The following is a 20,229-nucleotide window of genomic DNA, read 5'->3' on the forward strand; positions in this document are numbered from 1 at the left end:
ATTTTCAATCCAGATAATTTCTCCAAGGATAAAATTCATTCCAGTACAGAAGAACTGTACAAGGGCCTCAGTCCCCATGTTAGAGACTGAATTGATGAGGAAGGCCTTACATAAAACTTCTGTCCTGGATGCAGGAATGAATTTCAACACAAAATATTATAGTAAGTTGTATTTACACCTACAAATCACAGGGGTTTCTTGTTAATGTTTTGTATTAAACAACCTCTCTCAACATCAAAGTACCTAAGGTCAAACATTAATACTAATGATAGCACTAAGGAGCTCAGATACAAGCAAAGTCCCAAGTGTAGCTTCTCATTCAAATGATGGTGACATTCCACACATCTTTGCCTGTTATTTTTCAGTGACTGCATGAAATTTATCATCTCCCATGACACTGTAAAAAAAAAAATCCTAAAATTATTTCACATAATTCTGAGCATTTATCCTGGGGTATATAGAATAAATTGGCCAGTTAAAGACTGGGTGGGACATCATACATGAGAAAATGTGGAATGTCATTTAAGAACAGAGACTGAACATATCCACTATTGAAAGAGTATCACTAGTAACTGAAGGAATGCCAAGGAGATGATGGTCATATCCAAATTCTGATTAAGCATAGGGCTTGGGGGTTGATGGAGTGCAAAGCCAGGAATAGAGTTCAACAGTGATTAAGATCTATATACTGTTCTTGCAAAATTTCAGACCCAAATGAAAGAAATCCATTGTTTTTACAATATTTCCACCATCTTGATCTTAAGTCACGGAGGAAAAGTTCTCAAAGGATTCTGAGTTCTTCCAAACCAAATTTAAAAAATATGCCCATTCCATTTTTGGATCTAAGCTAGGTCCACAACTGCACAGGATGGCTCAGATGAGGCGATCAGGGTTGCAGGACCCTTTCTGGCATTGTAAGTACACATGGTTTATAACATGCGCACACATATGAGGTGAAGGGGAAAACTTAGCTACACCAGCCTATTGGGATCTGTTCTGAGCACTTCTGAAAGTTAGGTAGGCACATACACGTGGATTTTAGGGTAAAATTTTCAAAAGCCTTCAAGTCACTTGGGAGACAAAGCAATACATTGCCCTTGTATCTGCTGTCTATGCTGGTCCATGGTCATCAAAAGGATAATGGGCAGATGTAGGTCTTGAAAGTAACAGCTCCCAAAACCAAAGGGTAGACCTTGAAAATAATGCAAAATGCTCTTGTACTGCAAATGATGGAGACCGAATAGACAATCTTCACGAAAGGAATAACTGACCTGCTTTTTCCTCCGGTGGATGACATAATGCAAGCCCTATCATGGCTCTGCTCTATACACTGCAGTTTATGAAAATAAATACTAACTGTCCATGCTTCTCCGTGGTCTATGCACTATTGATAGCTCTCAAGATGGTGATACTCTGTACTTAAAATTGGTTATTGATTTTACTTTGTAGGGAAAAAATCCTCTTACCTTTTGAGAAAAAACAGCATCAGTAATTATATCACAAAAAAAGAGAAGAGAAATAAAATGAAATAAAATAAAAAAAACCCAAAACTCTGTGATTTACAAGTTACATTTAATGCTAACGATTCTTACCCGATGAGCACATAGAATTTACTGTCAATAATTTAGATACCTTTGCCCTCATTGATGATTTGATTCTGTTAGAACATCTGTGATTCCAGTTTAACCCCCAAAATAGATTTCATACACTTGCCCATATTAGACAAAATACTTGTTTGCGCTTTTCTCCTATAAGATATTGCTTCAAAGAGCTTTCAAAATGGACCTTTAAGTCCTTGGGATTTTGCTAATTTCAGGACAATGGGATCAGGCAATACATTTGCAACCTCCTATTATGGATGCAATTCGCTGGTCAACATGAGCAGAGATAGCAACATCCAATTAGGGAGTATCAAAGCTAATAGTTAGATTTGCAGAGAATTTTCAAAGATCTCTATCTTTGAACAAAATTTATTAGGGCTCCATCAGCCGTTTGAGCAGTTTTAATGAAGCTGAGGCTCAGCTAAGTCTGCAGTTATTTTACTCTGACTTACTTTGAAGAATATTAATTTTTGAAGCTTTAACATCCCGTAGTTAAAAAGAATTCTTAACACATATTTCAATATAAAATAGGCTATAATTTAAATTATAAATTTTACTTCCCAATTTGGTCTTGATATTTGGCCAAATGCTGTTAACCAATAGGCACTCTTTCATTTATTGCTACTCGCTTCGTTAAGATTGTTAAAGATCGTCTCAGCTTCCTATTCAAAACTATAGCAATACAGTTGAAAAATGCCTGGTTTTGGCAGACAGTCTCTCTGCCTGCAGTGCCTGCTGCACGCTAACATTTACCTACAGCAGTGCACGTCTATTCAAATGCCAAAGTGCAAGACCATTCCAAACATGCAAGTTATATGAAGAGATTAAACACTTATTCTCATTGAGCCTTAAGGCAAAAGGAAACTCCATTTGAGCATTTAAACATTTTCTTAAATCCATACTCTTGCTCACACAAACAATTTACATTCTATTAAGTCAGCATAGCAATAGTCTTATATAAAAGTACCCATGATGTGTATTGATGATGATTAAGCAATAGGTAGCGATACATGACTTCTAATGTAAATGTAAGATCATTAAATCCTCTGAACAGTAAACAAGAATCTTAATAACTGCAGTTACTGTGCCAATACCATCTAAGAACAGGATAAAAATGATCACACACTTAATGGACATCAGTTGATATGAAATAATGAATTTTGAATACGTTTCACAACAAACTGGTGAATTCTTAGTCTGGCTAAATTTCACATATTTTGTTTATATTAAGCGACTCTAAATACCTCAGGTCACACATGCTCTTTCAATGGAACATACCTCTTACCATGTAACCTTGCATCATTTCAGCATGCAAAAGCCTCAGAAGGCAACATTCCAATGAAATCAGTGACACAGGAGTATATAAATTATGTTTTTAAATGGAATAACTTGTGGTTTTTATTTCACTTTAAAAAGTCATCTAGGTTCATGATGCACTCTTCATTAATCACAAAAGGGGATGGACAGAATCAGAGGACTGATATAGCTTGCCTAATAAATGGCAAATTGTCTATGGCCAAGAAAACAAAAAGAGCTTCATAACATCACCACAAACTATTTGCAAATTTCTGTTTTTAAGGTCTTTGTTGTGGTGTTGTACTCTGCAGATCCAGGGCATTACTACTATTAATTTGTATTGCAGCAACACTTAGATGCTTCAGTCGGGATTGGGGCAAATCATGCCAGATACTCTACAAATACACTAGAGAAAGTAGAGAGTTACATTTTGCACACCTGTATACACAAAATACTGGTCTTCCTTTATAACATTTACTAGAGATTTTTTTAAAAGCCCCTTTTCAGACGTTCTGAAACAATTCTTGGTGAGAATGACCTTCATGTATTGCTACAGTCTATAAAAGCATTACAATCAACTAAAGAGTTAATTTCAGGAGCCATCTTAATCTATTACATTTTGCTCTGACTGCTAATCACTGCCACCACTGTATCTTGGTTTATATCTGTGATAACCCAAAAATCATTCAGGCTGCCTTAATAGAGGCAGTCTAAAAAGTTCACCCCACACGTTTTTTTTTCCCCAAGTTCCTACATGTCCTTTCCCTTTTCTTTTCTAACGGCAAACCAATAAAACTACACTAGGGTTTGGCTGGTTTCATGGCAGCAGCAGCTGTGTGCAACTTACTAGGAAACATGTAACCATCCTGGACATCATCTCACAACGACCCAGTACTTGAACCTCAAGCATATTGAGGCTCTGATATGTCCACCCGACAGAAAAAGCCAAGAGCCTCGCCCTTCCTCGTCACCTATTTCTTACCAGCCTAGGACCTGCAGGGGTATTGGCTCAGGGTGGGCAGCAACACAGCTCTGCTTTCCTGATTACTGAATTCTTTTGTAGGGCAGGATGGGAAATAAATGAGGGAAAGGACTGGTGGAAAGAAAGAAACTGTAAGATAAAATAACACAAAAACATTTCAGGGAAGATGTTTGCTGCTTCCCCCCGTTATTATTATTTTCAGCTCTTCTAACCCGTGGGGAAATGTTTTGAGCGAAATGAGATAGCTCTACATGAAATGCAAGCTTCTGATGTAGACAAGAAATCTTTTATTCCCCCCAGAATATTTGGCTTGACACTTCAAAGGCTTATTTCTCACATTACAGTGATTCGTCTATAAATCTAACTATCTACATGCACACAGAGACTGCACAGGACTTCACAGTCATTATTTATAACAAACACCGTGGCCTAGAGACCCCACAATCAACAACAGGGAAAAACTCTAGACCGTCCTCTCCAAAAAACACAGGCCCACTCAAATGAGCTAATGGAGAATGTTAGATGTTGTCACGTGAGGTATTATTATATGGGCCAGACATTATTAGACAATATGGTTAAAAGGACTTGGGCAGGTCTGACATTCCATTTTCCACGTAGGGATGCCAACCGCATAATCGCACAAACCTAAACACCCTTGCCACACCCCCTTCCCCGATGCCACTCTCCTCCCTCACCCCTCCTCTGAGGCCCCACCCCCTGCTCACTCCATCGCCCTCCCTCCATCGCTCATTCTCCCCACCCTCACTCACTTTCACCGGGCTGGGTGGGGGCTGAGGGTTGGGGCAGGGGGGTTGGGTGTGGTAGGAGGGTGAGGGGTGCGCACTCCAGCCGGGCAGCACTTACCTGAGGCGGCTCCCAGAAGCAACCGGCATGTTTGTCTCTGAGGCTCAGGAGCGGCCAGGCAGCAATGCGCACTGCCCCTGCCTGCAGGCACCGCCCTCACAGCTCCCATTGGCCATGGTTCCCAGCCAATGGGAGCTGTGGAGTCAGCGCTCGGGACAGGGGGCAGTGTGCAGAGACCCCTTGGCCGCCCCTACACCTAGGACCCAGAGGGATGTGCTGGTCGCTTCCCAAAGCTGCGCGGAGCCAGGCAGGTAGGGAGTTTGCCTAAGCCCCACTGCACCACCAGACTGTTAGCAGCCTATTAAAATCTCCCAGATTGGTTGCAGTAGCCTCCGGGAGATCGAGGCTGACTCCAGGAGACTGCAGGCCAATCCAGTAGAGCTGGCAACCCTATGTCTCCAGAGGACAATGGTACAAAATACATTAGGCAGTATGCTGCACCCACACAAACTGTCCCTCACATATGTCTGATACAATACAAGGGTAACTATAACAGACAGGCAGGCAAACTAAGAAGGAATAAAACAGAGATAATTTTGATATTTTCTAAAGAATATATTTCCAGCATTTCCCATCACGCCCTCAATATTGTCATTGGTTTCTTATTTTCTCAGGGGTTATGGCTTATTAGCGTCTGCTGCCAGTTTATGCCTGAATTACACTATTTAATCTCCCATAATGAATAATAAATGAAAGGAGGCACTACTGAAAATGGTGACAACCAGCTTGTCAATAAAAGCTGTTTTTCACAGAGAGAAACCTTCTGCTCAGAACACCAAGCTGTACCTACCTTCATACACAGTATATTCTATTTACGACACACCTATCTGTTTTTAATCACATCAGAGAAGTGTAAATTCTATGAGTAAATCCTTTCATCTTGAAAGCCAAGAGATGTATCAAAAAGTTATAACCAGTTTCCAAATATTATAGCCACATTTTCAGCTTCCTCACAAAGATGTATTTATAGCATAAAGGAGGGGGAGTAGTGCAGACTTTCTGAACCAACATTTACAAAAACACCATACCTTCAGTACCACCGTCTGAAGTATATACATTTGCATGATTATGTTAAAATCTTTGATTATTTTGAAAAGGGCCTTTTAATAGCCTGGGCTCAAATTTCAGGTTTTGGTAAGAAAACTATTGTGAACTGTTTTATCATACTCACTAAGAGTATAAATATTTTCATTATTATTTTTAACAACTGAATGAAAAACTATTTTAGGTACTGGAAATGCAAATTCAGTGGTGTTGTGCTAGTGCATAGAAACCACCATTTACAAACAGAAATGAAATGAACCCATCTACTTTAACTTCCCAGGCAGAGGGTGATACAAACATTAAATAAAGTTTTAAAGTATGCCAGTATAATAATTTAAAACACATTGAAAATGATATTTTAATATGATTATTTTAAGTTGTCAATAAATTAGGCTCTAATCCTGCAGTGAATTTTGCATCTACCTAAGGTACTCATATGGCCAGCATTAGCATAGTATCTGAGCGCTTCACAGTCTTTAATGTATTTGTGCTCAGAACACCCCGTAAGATAGAGACACGAGATCACCCCATTTTGAAAATGGAGAACTAGGGCATGGAGAGGCTAAGCGACTTGCCCAATGTCTTGGGTGGAGCAGGAAACTGAAAACAAAAGTCTCCCAGGTCCTAGGCTAGTGCCTTAACACTGTAGCCTCACTCGTCTCAAACCTATGCATGGATATAGAAGTCTGCTCACAAGCTGCTGCCTGTAGGATCAGCACCTTAGCCAGGACCTTCAGCATTCTGTAAATGGTGAAGCACGACCACAAGTAAGATCACAATTACAGACGTACACAAATTTACTATTTTCAGTTGCATCGTGTCTTTGTTGATTTAAAAAAAAACATGAACAAAAACAAAGTCCTGACTGTTAATAGCACTCCCCCCGCTACTAAAATCCTTACTATGTCATCTCATTTACTTCTCATTTCCAAGTTGGCCTTTTCTCCAAGTACAAAATAGATTCCTCCATTGTTATACGACAATCTTCAGCCTGTTCATTTTACATATTCTTTCATTTTTCTAAGTATGAACAAGCCTTAATATTGCTTCCCTGAGGCCACCACTGAGCATCTGGGGCTGTGTTTTCCAGACCGCCCCCCAGTCTTTCCCTGCACGCGTCCAGCCACATTTATCATCTCTTCTGGCATCTCTCCGCTCCTGAGTGATATCTGTTAGCTCTTCCATCTTCATCTTTCAACTCAACCAGACATGTCTGTTAGTTCTGTTATGATTGATTAAATCTTGACAATTAATAAACATGACAGACGTAATGTTCTGTTACTTAAGCACTGGGAATTCCAGGAAAGGGACTGTTTTTAAATGAGATTTTATAAGTAAAATTTCAGCAGACGCCAAAGGACCTTACATTCAGCCACATTAAGATCTTTACTCACTCCAGCTAAGCCAGTAAGATTCCCTGGCACCACAGGGATGACACCCCATAAATTCTTCCAACAGACAGTTGCCATTTTAGACCTACAACCCTCTGCATATAGCCATAGAGGCAAAACTCAATAGGCACAGTTGTAGGGAGTACCAGAAGGATATCAGCAAAATACTAGGTTGCCAGGAGGAGGCAGGTCTCCTTCACCTCCCTGCAATGGTGACCTCCGAGAATGTATGGGAGCAACAGCCTCTACTCCAGCCCAGGGACAGTTGTGGAAGAACGGCAGAGCTGCCATGAACCTGTCTGCCTTTTAAGCTTTTGCTATACCCCCATCGCTGTAGCCTCTGAGTGCCTCACAAACATGAAGTTGCCTATTTCCACACACACAGCTTTGCAGTAAGGATGTGCCATTCTTCCCATTAAGTGAAGTTAAGTGATTTGCCCCAGTTCACACAGGCAACCTGCAGAAAAGCAAGAAGACTCCAATCGTTGGAGTCCCAAAAAGACCAGCCTCGTAGTCAAAAAGGCCATCCTCTCAGCTCTGGAGTAGAGATGCAGTGGATATGGGTGGGAGTAGGATAGTTGTACTTCTCCAACTCCACACAGCCATTTACTTGGGCTTTAAATGAAGGAGGTGAATTTTCTGGGTGCACAGTGATCAAAAAACCTTTTGGTTTTGATCTGAGGACAGGTGGATTTGCAAGGGGCATTTTTTATCGTAAGTGACCCAAAAGAGAACATACTGCTAACGAGGCTAGAGAGTCATAGATTTTCCCAGCGTCCAGATGAGAGACTAAATTGCTGGAGTTTCACTGTCAGTTTATCACGTCATCCAGACCCTTCAGATGAAATTACTTTTGTTCTTCACTCCAGACCATCTGTTAGCCCTCTATAGAAAGGATGTATGCACACTGATGTTTGTTACTGTACAACAGAAATGCCCTCTTCCTGCACAATATCACCAATTAATTGCTGTTACTTTAAGCTCTAAGGGAGTAACGTGGAGACTATCACCACAAAGGCGCACACACATGCAGAAAACACTTTCATCTATAATTTAGGAAAATGGATGCAGTTCAGCAACAGTTAAAGATTCATCTCTTATGCTTTTTGTGCATTTACATAATTGATTCATCAGATAATGCACTCTGCTTCCTTATTTAATAAACATGTTAATGATTTCAGACAATTACTCAGAACTGCCTACAAGTGTCTGTCTAAGACACCCAACAAAAATAATTAAAATGAAAATACACACCAAAAGGCACATCCTTCATATCACATTACACAAGATATTAAGTCAATATGTCACACTGTCACCAGTCACTTGCTACCTGCTGTTATACATTTCTTCAAACTCTAATGTATTAGCTGGGGCACTGGCTAGACACCCATGTGGGCTAAACAGGGAGCTAGAGAATAAAACTGGTGTTCTGTCAAAGGAGAGAGGCTGTGAAACAGAAGGAAAGGAGGAGGGGAAGCAGAGAACACAGACTAGATAGAAAAGATTAGAGAAGACATCTCTGTCATGAAGTCTTTTGGGGGCTATAGGGAAAAAATATGGAAAAACCAATCCTGTTCTATTTTTTCCTCCACAGCTTGGAGACGGCCCAGTAGACAAACATATCACTTTGAATCTGATACACCAGCACACATTTCAGCCACTCTTTTGTTTGTTTTGAAAGCTGTAGAGAGCCTTCTGATCACAGGGCTAGGATTCACAGTCACACATTCCAAATGTCCAGGGGATTTCAGCCATGGTGAATTGCGAGTTGTCACCAGGAGGGGTGGAAGAGATCTTGGTGTTGCACCTGCACAGAGCAAATGCCACAGGGAAGGCATTTTCAGTCACCCAGGCTAAGGGCTCTTCTTTCCTACCCTTCCATTTCAAGTCGCAATGAGTATGCATAAAGATCCCTTTGGAAGCAGTCTAGGATGACTAGAAGCAGCATGGGGGAGAGACAGGGCTGGCCTTACCATGAGGCAAACTGAGGCAGCTGCCTCAGGTGCCAGACTTGGGGGGGGGGGTGCCACTAGAACCCAGAGTGTAGAAAATTGTGTCTGCTGCTAGTGCATATGTATTCTCTCTGCTCTAGATGCACAGAGAGGGTGGAGTGCTGTGCTGGAGGAAGGAGGGCACAAGAGACATAACGGGCAGGCAGGAGAAAAGGTGAGAGGGAATAACAGAAAGCAGCAGGAGCTACAGGGAGAGAGAGGAGGAGCCTCTTATCTACCTCTCTAGAACCCCCAGGAGCCTGGACTGATTAACACAAGCTTCTCAGGGAGCTTCCTGTTTCCTGGTGCTTCCTTGAACCCTTGGAGGAGAACAGGCAGACAACTGAAGTAGTAGGAGCCAGTTAGGCCCTTAAGACGCTGATTTCTTCCCTCACTCAGGCCCTGCTACCAGCCTTCTTATTTGTCCCCTTCAACTGTGTGTTGAGAGCCACTATAGCTGGCACAGAACAGCAGTCATGAGTGAAAGAAGAAAACACCCCTCTGGGGCAGCATTCAGAAAAAGCAAGAAAGAAAAGGAAGCTTTTCTATCTAAGCAGAAAGGAGCTCTCCTGAGATACATAGCCACAAATGTTCATGCTGACCCTTCCAGCCCCAGTGAGGAGGTGAGTGGTGAGGAGATGCCTGATGTTCCAGTTAGTCAGAGTGCAGGTGACCTGGCAGCTACTGCAGCATCCATATCTCCATCTCAAATGGATGTAACCATGCACATTCCTGAAGAAAAGTGTAGCTCAGAGAAGCGTGTGGTGGAGGCGCAAGAAACAGCTGCTGCTGAGTTTAGTTCCTTAAGTCTAGATGATCCAGGACTGTGGACCCACTTGAGCAGTAGCGTGAGGGATTTCCTTGTACCGCATGGGCCACAGCAAGTGAAAAACTTCATGTTCCCCCAAAACAATGAAAATAGAAGTTTCCATCCAACACATTACTGGCGTGAAATCCCCAATGGTGACAAAGTGGACAGGCCATGGCTTATGTACTCAAAAACCAAGAATGCTGCATACTGTTTTTGTTGCAAACTCTTCCAGTCTAATGTTCCAGCCACATTGGGTTCTACAGGAACAAAGGACTGGAAAAATCTGGCATGGCATGAGAAGGCAGCAAATCACCAGAGAGCATTCCATAGGTGGAAAGAGCTTAGGTTAAAGGCCACCATAGATGATCAGCATCAAGAGAAGATTGCATTAGAGTCTCTTTTCTGGCAAAATGTTCTGAAAAGGCTCATTGCCATTGTGAATGCTTGCTACCCACAACTTAGCACTGCGTGGCACTTCAGATCAGCTGTATGTGCCAAACAATGGAAACTTCCTTAAAATTGTGGAGCTGAATTTGAAGTTGTACTCCAGGAGCATCTAAGAAGAGTCACCACCCAAGAAATGCACACACACCACTACCATGGAAAAACAATTCCAAATGAGATCATACAGTTACTGGCAACAAAAGTCAAACAGAAGACTGTGGCAGATCTGAAGTCAGCAAGAAATTACTCTGTTAGTCTGGACTGCACACCTGACATCAGCCATATGAAACAAATTACTTTAATGGTGCATTTTGTAACAACAACAGAACCTAGTAAAAATGTCCCTGCAATGGTGACTGTCAGAGAGCATTTTCTAGAATTTATTGACTGATGATACTACAGGAGCTGGTATGACAAATGTGCTTTTTAAAAAGCTGGAAGATACGGGAATTGCGATAGCTGACATGAGAGGTCAGGACTACGATAATGGTGCCAACATGAGAGGAAAGAACAGAGGAGTGCAGATACGGATCCGAGAGTTAAACCCTCGAGCCTTTTTTGTCCCATGCAGCAGGGCTGCCCAGAGGATTCAGGGGGCCTGGGGCAAAGCAATTTCGGGGGCCCCTTCCATAAAAAAAAAGTTGCAAAACTATAGAATACTATATTCTTGTGGGGGACCCTGCAGGGCCTGGGGTCCGGGGCAAATTGCCCCAACTTGCCCCCCCCCCCATGGGGCCCTGCCATGCATTTCTCATTCATTGAACTTGGTGGTCAGTGATGCAGCATCAGCTGCTAGTGAGGCTGCTGAATTTTTTAATGTAATACAAAGCATCTATGTATTTTTCCCTGCATCAACTCATCGATGGCAAAATTTGAAGCAACATCTGGGAACATCCTCCCTGACACTGAAACCACTGAGTGCCACACAATGGGAAAGTTGAGTGGAGGCGATAAAGCCTATCAGACACCAAATTGGGAAGATAGATCATGCCATAGTTGCCATTATGGAGGATAATGCTATGACAGGAACTGTTTGTGGGAGAACAGTGGCAGAGGGAAATGGAATCACCAGAAACATACATAACTTCAAATTTCTGTGTGGCTTAGTGTTGTGGCATGACATACTGTTTGAAATAAATGTTGTAAGCAAGAGACTCCAAGGTGTTGACCTTGATGTATCTGGAGCAATGGAACAACTGGACAAAGCAAAGTCATACCTACAGCCTTACCAGTCAGATGAGGGATTTCAAAACGTTCTGAAGAGTGCACAGAAGTTGGCAGAGGAACTTCACACTGAAGCTATTTTCCCAGCCATTCAAGAATACAAGAGTCACCAAAGAAGAAGACGTTTTGATTACGAGGCATGGGATAATCCCATAAGAGACTTCAAACAACAATTCAAAGTTGAATTATTTAACCGGATGCTAGATTGTGCAATGCAGTCAGCTGAAGAATGTTTCATGCAGCTCAAGCACACACCAGTATATTTGGGATGTTGTATGATATTCCAAAACTCCTCACTATACCTGAAGAAGACCTATACCAGCAATGCAGGGTGCTAGAGACAGTGTTGACACATAATGACATGCATGATATTGATGCGAGTGATTTAGGTGATGAACTGAAAGCCCTTTCAAGATACCTTTCAACAGGATCAACTCCAAAGGCTTGTCTGGAATATATGTGCACAAATAAGATGACCACCCTCTTTCCAAATATTTTTCTTGGTCTGCTCATACTTCTAACACTTCCTGTAACAGTTGCCAGTGGAGAACGCAGCTTCTCCAAGCTGAAGTTAATAAAAAAAAAATCTACGCTCCACAATGACACAGGAGAGGCTGGTCGGCCTTGCGACCATCTCAATAGAGCATGAGCTGGCCCAGACTGCGGACCTTCAGCAGGAAGCAGTTCAAATCTTTGCAACCAAGAAGGCACGGAAAGCACCACTTTAATTATTCAAACAGATAAAAATACCAGTGTTTACTATGCAGACAAGAAAAGTTACATTTGCTGTTCAGGCGTTTGAAAGTTAAGTGCTTTGAACAAAGCATTTTAAGTTGTTAGTTTTCCTTTATTGAGGTAGGTAGCAGAGCAGTACCATGAGAGGAGAAGAACAGGAAGAAGGCAGAATTGAGACATTTCAAAGTTTTGGCCCAAGCAAGGGGACATGGGGGCCTCATTTGAGCTCCCTGCCTCAGGTGCCAACATGTTGTGGGCCAGCCCTGGGGAGAGAAGCCACCAACTAGTTTAATAGCTGGTGTCACAATTACAACATAAAATCTAATACACTGCGCTCAGAGTAAATTTCAGCAAAAGGGGCTGTGGGTTTGATCTGCTACTTGGCTAAAATGTGTCATGCAGCCAACGTCAATTAGATTTTGGAAAACTGGTTAACACGATGTGCTGCATAAGGACATCAATGAAGCTGGCCTGTTGGCTTGACTGCACTTTTTCTGCTAAAAAGAGACCCAAAAGGTTGCTACTTGCCACCCTTCCCAGCAGGAGGTTAAATGGCTGCAGTAATAGCTTACATCCAAAAGGGGAAAATAAAGGGGAAATTGTCAGCACTCTTTATCTATAGTTTATAATCCTAACAGGCATTTTAAAATAGCTATTCACCCCGTGTGTTGATGTGGCAATTTGGGGAGAGGAAGGGGGGAATCAATAGCAAAATATTATATGATGCCACCATTAGCTCAAGCCAGGCAAGGTTAATGGAAGAGCGTCAGCAAGATGTTTCACTGACTCTAAAGAAAAGAACTAGAATATACACATTACTGTGCACTAAACTAGAAACACATTATGAAGAGAATGTAAAAAGCCTGTGAGAAATGGATTGGTTTCATTCTGCCATTATAAAAACTTTGCAGCTGTAGTTTGCAAGTCATCAGCATCACCATGGTATTCCCTACGCAATCTATATCAAGAACAGGGAGTACCACAGCAAAATTAATGAGACAAAAGCCATAATTGTAAACATTGTCCTATGTGTAGCTATATAATACATATGTGCATGTATAATACATTATATTATCTCTGTGCTATAAAACATTATAATATCATGGACATTATACCAACCTTACCAAGTTGTCAGAATATACTAGCCAAACAAAAAATATGCTCATCCATTCTTCATCATGACAACTGATCATGAAAACTCCAATATTTTATTTCTCTGCCTAAATTCCTTTCTCTGGGAAAACAGGCACGTAGAGTTTTGCAGTACTGACCCAGACATACATTGTATTGTATGGATGATGTGTCAGCAGTGCAAAATTCTACAAACTCCTGAAGAGTAATTTTTGACAGATGAGTTCTGGATTTTAGACACACACACACACACACACACACACACACACACACACACACACACACACACACACACACACACACACACACACACACACACACACACACACACACACACACACACACACACACACACACACACAGGTTTCTACCAGTTTTAAGGTTTTGACCAGTTCTGTTGGGATTTGGCATTTGACAAACAGGAAATCTCTTACAAATTGGTAAAATCTTTCAAATTGGTGGAAGCACTGTGCAACCAGTACGGATGGAATCTGGTTGGGCAAGCAAAATATCAGTGTCTTCAGTATCTGTCGTTATGGTGAACTAAACAGATAATTTTGTGGAGGCTGGTATAACATTCATGACATTAGCATGTTTTAAAGGTGTTCTGTTAAACTAAAAATATCTTCAATTTAAACAAATTCACTACTTCTGGATTTTCATTTGCATTCTATTTCCAAATTATTTACTAATTGACAGAATTGCTGTTTATAGCCTTTATTCTCACACTTACTACATGGAGCAACAGTGCACATTAAAGGTTCAAGGTCATTTCTTCACTCTCCTTCTCCTCCTCCGAAAAGCAGCATTCCTCCCCACCTCAACTGCCTATCATTAGCTATTAAGAACATTCATTCTAATTGCTTTGATTGCAATTCCCAACCACATCTCTGTAGCTCACCCCAGCCTAACAAAAGATACATACAAGACATGGGCTGAAATACAAATTAAATGTTTCTATCAGGTTATAAATTTGAACTCTGTAGGATACCTGAAAAATAACAGAGGGAGAAAAGCCATAATTAAGATAATTAATTCAGGCCAGAACAGCAGTGAATAATGAACACTTCACACTAAGATCTGTTCGTAAATCTTCTCCAAAATTGTGTTAATCTAAAACCAAACTGTAACTGAATCACAAGCTTTGGCATATGATTGGCAAAATCCAAGACATATGATCTGGGATTTTCTCCACATGCACAAAACTTTCTCCCCTATGAATTCATGTATAAAATTTTTTGAAAAGAAGAGTAATCTGTGAAGATGCCAGATTAAAAAGAAGTCTCATTTCATTTTACTACAGATCACCCACAAGTCCATTTAGTGCACTTCTGTTGTACCTATCATTCAGCAACCAAAGCAATATTCTGCAAGAGACCACTGGGCCACTCATACCACTTAGATGTCCTTAAAAGATATTGTTTACTATTTTCTTCTTAGTATCCTGTGATGCAACATTTCAGGATCCTATCCACTCTAATGGGGACAATGAACTCAAACCTGAAATTTACTCACCTGGTACTGCATTCATGTAATGTTGAAACCACATCACATATAATATTGCTACTCAGTTTTCTTTATGTGGAATCTAACATATGGCTTTCTGTTCAATAGCCTGTCCCTGGAAACAATAACTAAAATACTCCAAAATAAATAAAATACTAAAACCAGTTTAACATCCCAAATTGGGGAAAAATAGGTATAGTTTTAAAAGGCAAGAGCCTGCCACTGCAAACTTTCACTCATATTATAGGCCCACAGATGTTAAGTCTTATATTTCCCCCTTCACAGTCCAAAAAGTCCTAAGTTTATGTGAGAAACCACTGAATACTCATATTAATAAGGACTTGCAGGCCCAGGTTCCTAAGTGGTTCTGGGTGCACAAAGGATGCCAAATAGGGCCTTCATTTTGTAATCTATTTAAAAAATATACATAATTGAAAGTTTTCTTTAGCCCTCTTCCCTGCACACAACAAAAAGAGGAAAACACACACAAAACTCCAAACCTGAACATTACAATTACTGCCAGCTTTATACTTCATACATGGCCTAATTCTGTTTAGCTTCCTCATGCAGAACTTCCGTTGACTTCAATGGAATTTAGTGTGATCAGATTGCACAGTACTTGGCCTACACAGGTATATGAAATTCCTTTGGTACTTAGTTATTTTACATGCTTCCTGCTGCCATGGACCTTGTGAATTCTCCACAACTTCAATTTAAAAAAAAATAAAGTCATTTTAAAGAGGAGTTACTCCTTCAGTAAGCTGACATGACCCAAGTTCAATTTTCGTCTGTGTTTCTTCCACCATTGGTGATATCACTGTTTGCTAAAGCAGTGTAAGGCCCATAGCCAACGGAAGGGACGGCATCACCCGTTACGGGGAAATACTGAAACCAGGACTCAGGTCTTAGAAGCAATAGCTAAACCAAAAAGTCAAAGCAAGGACCATTGACAGACAGCACATGAACAGTTCCAAATTGCAACGAACACGTGTTTCAGCCAAACCACAGAATAACACAAATTGACCCAATGATTTTTTCCTATTTAAAAAAAAAAAATAAAATAAGCACTGGAGACCAGCAAACAGATAGGAAGCAAACTTTGGAGAACAGCAAGACAGACTGTGGGTCTGATCAACAGCAATCACCATGAATTATCCCTTCATGTTGTTCCAGGCTCCGTTTTCTTTTACAAGGGAGTCTGAAATAAAGATTTGCGTCTATTTTTGCATTGTCTGTGTCACTAGCAGTTCTGTTGCAGACACCCTTATGTCAGAAAGGAATGGAGAGGGAAGGATGGAGCAATAATAGGGCTCAGATTTTCCTTGATGCACTAGCTGATGGATTCCTTCACCAAGTAGCTGCTGAACCAACAAGAGGGGATGCCATTTTAGATTTGGTTTTGGTGAGTAGTGAGGCCCTCATAGAAATGGTTGTAGGGGACAACCTTGGTTCAAGCGATCATGAGCTAATTCAATTCAAACTAAATGGAAGGATAAACAAAAATAGATTGGTGACTAGGATTTTTTATTTCAAAAGAGCTAACTTAAAAAAAATAAGGAAATTAGTTAGGACTGAAGAACTTGTAGATTTAAAGGCTGAGGAGGCCTGGAATTACTTCAAGTCAAAGTTGCAGAAACTATCAGAAGCCTGCATCCCAAGAAAGGGAAAAAAATTCATAGGCACAAGTTGTAGACCAAGCTGGATGAGCAAGCATCTCAGAGAGGTGATTAAGAAAAAGCAGAAAGCTTACAAGGAGTGGAATACGGGAGTGATCAGCAAGGAAAGCTACATTATTGAGGTCAGAACACTGCAAAGGGAATTAAAACCAATAGTAAAAGGTTCTATAGCCAGATAAATGAGAGGAAAACAAAGAAAGAAGAAGTGGGACTGCTAAACATGGAGGATGCAGTTAAGGATAATCTAGGCATGGCCAAATATCTAAACAAATACTTTGCCTCAGTTTTTAATGAGGCTAATGAGGACCTTAGGGATAATGGTAGGATGACAAATGGGAATGAGGATATGGAGGTAGATTGGGGTTCTCAAACTGGGGGTCAGGACCCTCAGGGGGTCGCGAGGCTATTACATGGGGGGTCGCGAGCTGACAGCCTCCAACCCAAACCCCGCTTTGCCTTCAGCATTTATAATGGTGTTAAATACATTAATAAGTGTTTTTAATTGATGGGGGGGAGTCGCATTCAGAGGCTTGCTATGTGAAAGGAGTCACCAGTACAAATACCACATCCGAGGTAGAAGCCAAACTCAAAAAGCTTAATGGGACTAAACCTGGGGGCCCAGATAATTTTCATCCAAGAACATTAAAGGAACTGGCACATGAAATTACAAGCCCAGTAGCAAGAATTTTTAATGAACCTGTAAACTCAGGGGTTGTACTGTATGACTGGAGAATTGCTAACATAGTTCCTATTTTTAAGAAAGGAAAAAAAAGTGATCCAGGTAACTACAGGCCTGTTAGTTTGACATCTGTAGTATGCAAGCTCTTGGAAAAAATTTTGAAGGGAAAAGCAGTTAAGGACATGGAGGTCATGGTAATTGGGACAAAATACAACATGGTTTTACAAAAGGTAGATCGTGCCAAACCAACCTGATCTCCTCCTTTGAGAAGGTAACAGATCTTTTAGACAAAGGAAATGCAGTGGATCTAATTTACCTCCATTTCAGGAAGGCACTTGATATGGTTCCAAAGGGGAATTATTAGCTAAATTGGAAAAGATGGGAATCAATATGAAAACTGAAAGATGGATAAGGAACTGGTTAAAGGGGAGACTGCAACAGGTCATACTGAAAGGTGAACTGTCAGGCTGGAGGGAGGTTACTAGTGGAGTTCCTCAGGGATCGGTTTTGCGGCCAATCTTTTTATTATTGACCTTGGCACAAAAACTGGGAATGTGCTAATAAAGTTTGCGGATGACACAAAGCTGGGAGGTATTGCCAATACAGAGAAGGACTGGGATATCATACAGGAAGATCTGGATGACCTTGTAAACTGGAGTAATAGTAATAGGATGAAATTTAATAGTGAAAAGTGCAAGGTCATGCATTTAGGAATTAACAACAAGAATTTTTTTATAAGCTGGGGATGCATCAGTTGGAAGTAAGAGAGGAGGAGAAGGACCTCGGAGTATTGGTCGATCACAGGATGACTATGAGCTGTCAGTGTGATATGGCCATTAAAAAAGCTAATGCGGTCTTGGGATGCATCAGGCGAGGTATTTCCAGTAGAGATAAGGTGTTAGTACCATTATACAAGGCACTGGTGAGACCTCATCTGGAATATTGTGTGCAGTTCTGGTCTCCCATGTTTAAGAAGGATGAATTCAAACTGCAACAGGTACAGAGAAGGGCTACTAGGATGATCTGAGGAATGGAAAACCTGTCTTATGAAAGGAGACTTGAAGAGCTTGGCTTGTTTAGCCTAACCAAAAGAAGGCTGAGGGGAGATATGATTGCTCTCTACAAATACATCAGAGGAATAAATACCAGGGAGGGAGAGGAATTATTTAAGCTCAGTACCAATGTGGACACAGGAACAAATGGATATAAACTGGCCATCGGGAAGTTTAGACTTGAAATTAGATGAAGGTTTCTAACCATCAGAGGAGTGAAGTTCTGGAACAGCCTTCCAATGGGAGCAGTGGGGGAAAGACATATCTAGCTTCAAGACTAAGCTTGATAAGTTTATGGAGGAGATGGTATGATGGGATAGCCTAATTTTAGCAATTAAGTGATCTTTGACTATTAGCGGTAAATATGCCCAAATCACCTGTGATGGGATGTTAGATGGGGTGGGATCTGAGTTACTACAGGGAATTCTTTCCTGGGTGTCTGGCTGGTGAGTCTTGCTCACATGCTCAGGGTTTAGCTGACTGCCATATTTGGGGTCGGGAAGGAATTTTCCTCCAGGGAAGATTGGCAGAGGCCCTGGGGGGTTTTCGCCTTCCTCTGCAGCGTGGGCCAAGGGTCACTTGCTGAAGGATTCTCTGCACCTCGAAGTCCTTAAACCACGATTTGAGGACATCAATAGCTCAGACATAGGTTAGGGGTTTGATACAGGAGTGGGTGGGTGAGATTCTGTGGCCTGTGTTGTGCAGGAGGTCAGACTAGACGATCATAATGGTCCCTTCTCACCTTAAAGTCTATGAGTCAAACTGTCTGAAATGGGCCACTCTCATTACCACTTCAAAAGTTATTTTTCCTCCCTTGGTATCCTGCGGTCAATTGAATTGTCCAGTTAGACTGACCTCACATTTAGTAAGGCAACTCACATCTTTTCATGTATTTATACCTGCACCTGTATTTTCCACTCTATGCATCTGATGAAGTGGGTTCTAGCTCATGAAAGCTTACGCCCAAATAAATTTGTTAGTCTCTAAGGTGCCACAAAGACTCCTTGTTGTTTTTACTAAGGTTTTACTGTCAGTATATTAGAATAAGAGGAGCAATGTGCATCAAGACTGAAAGGTCAATGTTGAGCAAAGGGCTTAAGTTTTTAAGATGTGTTCCTCTCCCCTCACACCCTCAGAGGCCACTCCTCCTTGCTCCTTACTGCCCCCTTTGGGCCAAAACCTCAGTTGGAATAAAGTGGCGTAGCTCCATCAAAGTCAACAGAGCTAAACTTAATTATACCAGCTGATCATCTGGTCCAAAGTCTCCTCAAGCATTATTTCTATGCCAGTCATAGTGCCGAGAACAGCTTTCCTTCCCCAGGTACACTAAAAATATCTCCCCGCTCCTCTCAATTAGGCCCAGAGCAGAGATCAGTGAGCTATCTGCTTCTACGAGTAAAAATAGTGACCTTGCTAAAAACAAAAATTCAAAACAAAAAAGTGAACATTGGATCTGCTCTCGTGAGAGCTGTATTGTATCCTCCTCCTCCCCGCCCTCCCCGGTATGGTTTCCAACTGTTCCCTTTGAGCTGTCTTCCTGGTTATCTATTTCATTTAAACTATAAGCTCTTTGAAGCAGGAGCCTGAATTCTGGTGGGTTGGAAAACCACCACTATACACTTAGGACACTCTATTAAAAGAGCTATTAATAACTGGCTCAGTTTGCAGGACAAAAGTGAGGGCTCAGTTGTGATGCAGGTATCAGTTCACAGGGCACATAGGTCCTGTCAGCTACTATTGGAGTGACATGTAGGTCGGGCAACCATTGCCTTTGGGTTTCAGTAGCATTTGCGAGTGATTGG

The 20,229-nt window shown here is 41.3% G+C and overlaps 1 protein-coding gene across 1 annotated transcript in view; it reads right to left on the minus strand.

Moving 5' to 3' along the window:
* RORA (RAR related orphan receptor A) overlaps nucleotides 1–20,229 on the minus strand; it is a 570,488-nt gene that overhangs the window by 481,952 nt on the left and 68,307 nt on the right. The window lies entirely within an intron of this gene.

The sequence above is a fragment of the Mauremys reevesii genome, linkage group 10, assembly GCF_016161935.1.
Source record: "Mauremys reevesii isolate NIE-2019 linkage group 10, ASM1616193v1, whole genome shotgun sequence".
In the NCBI taxonomy this organism is placed as follows: Eukaryota; Metazoa; Chordata; order Testudines; family Geoemydidae; genus Mauremys; species Mauremys reevesii.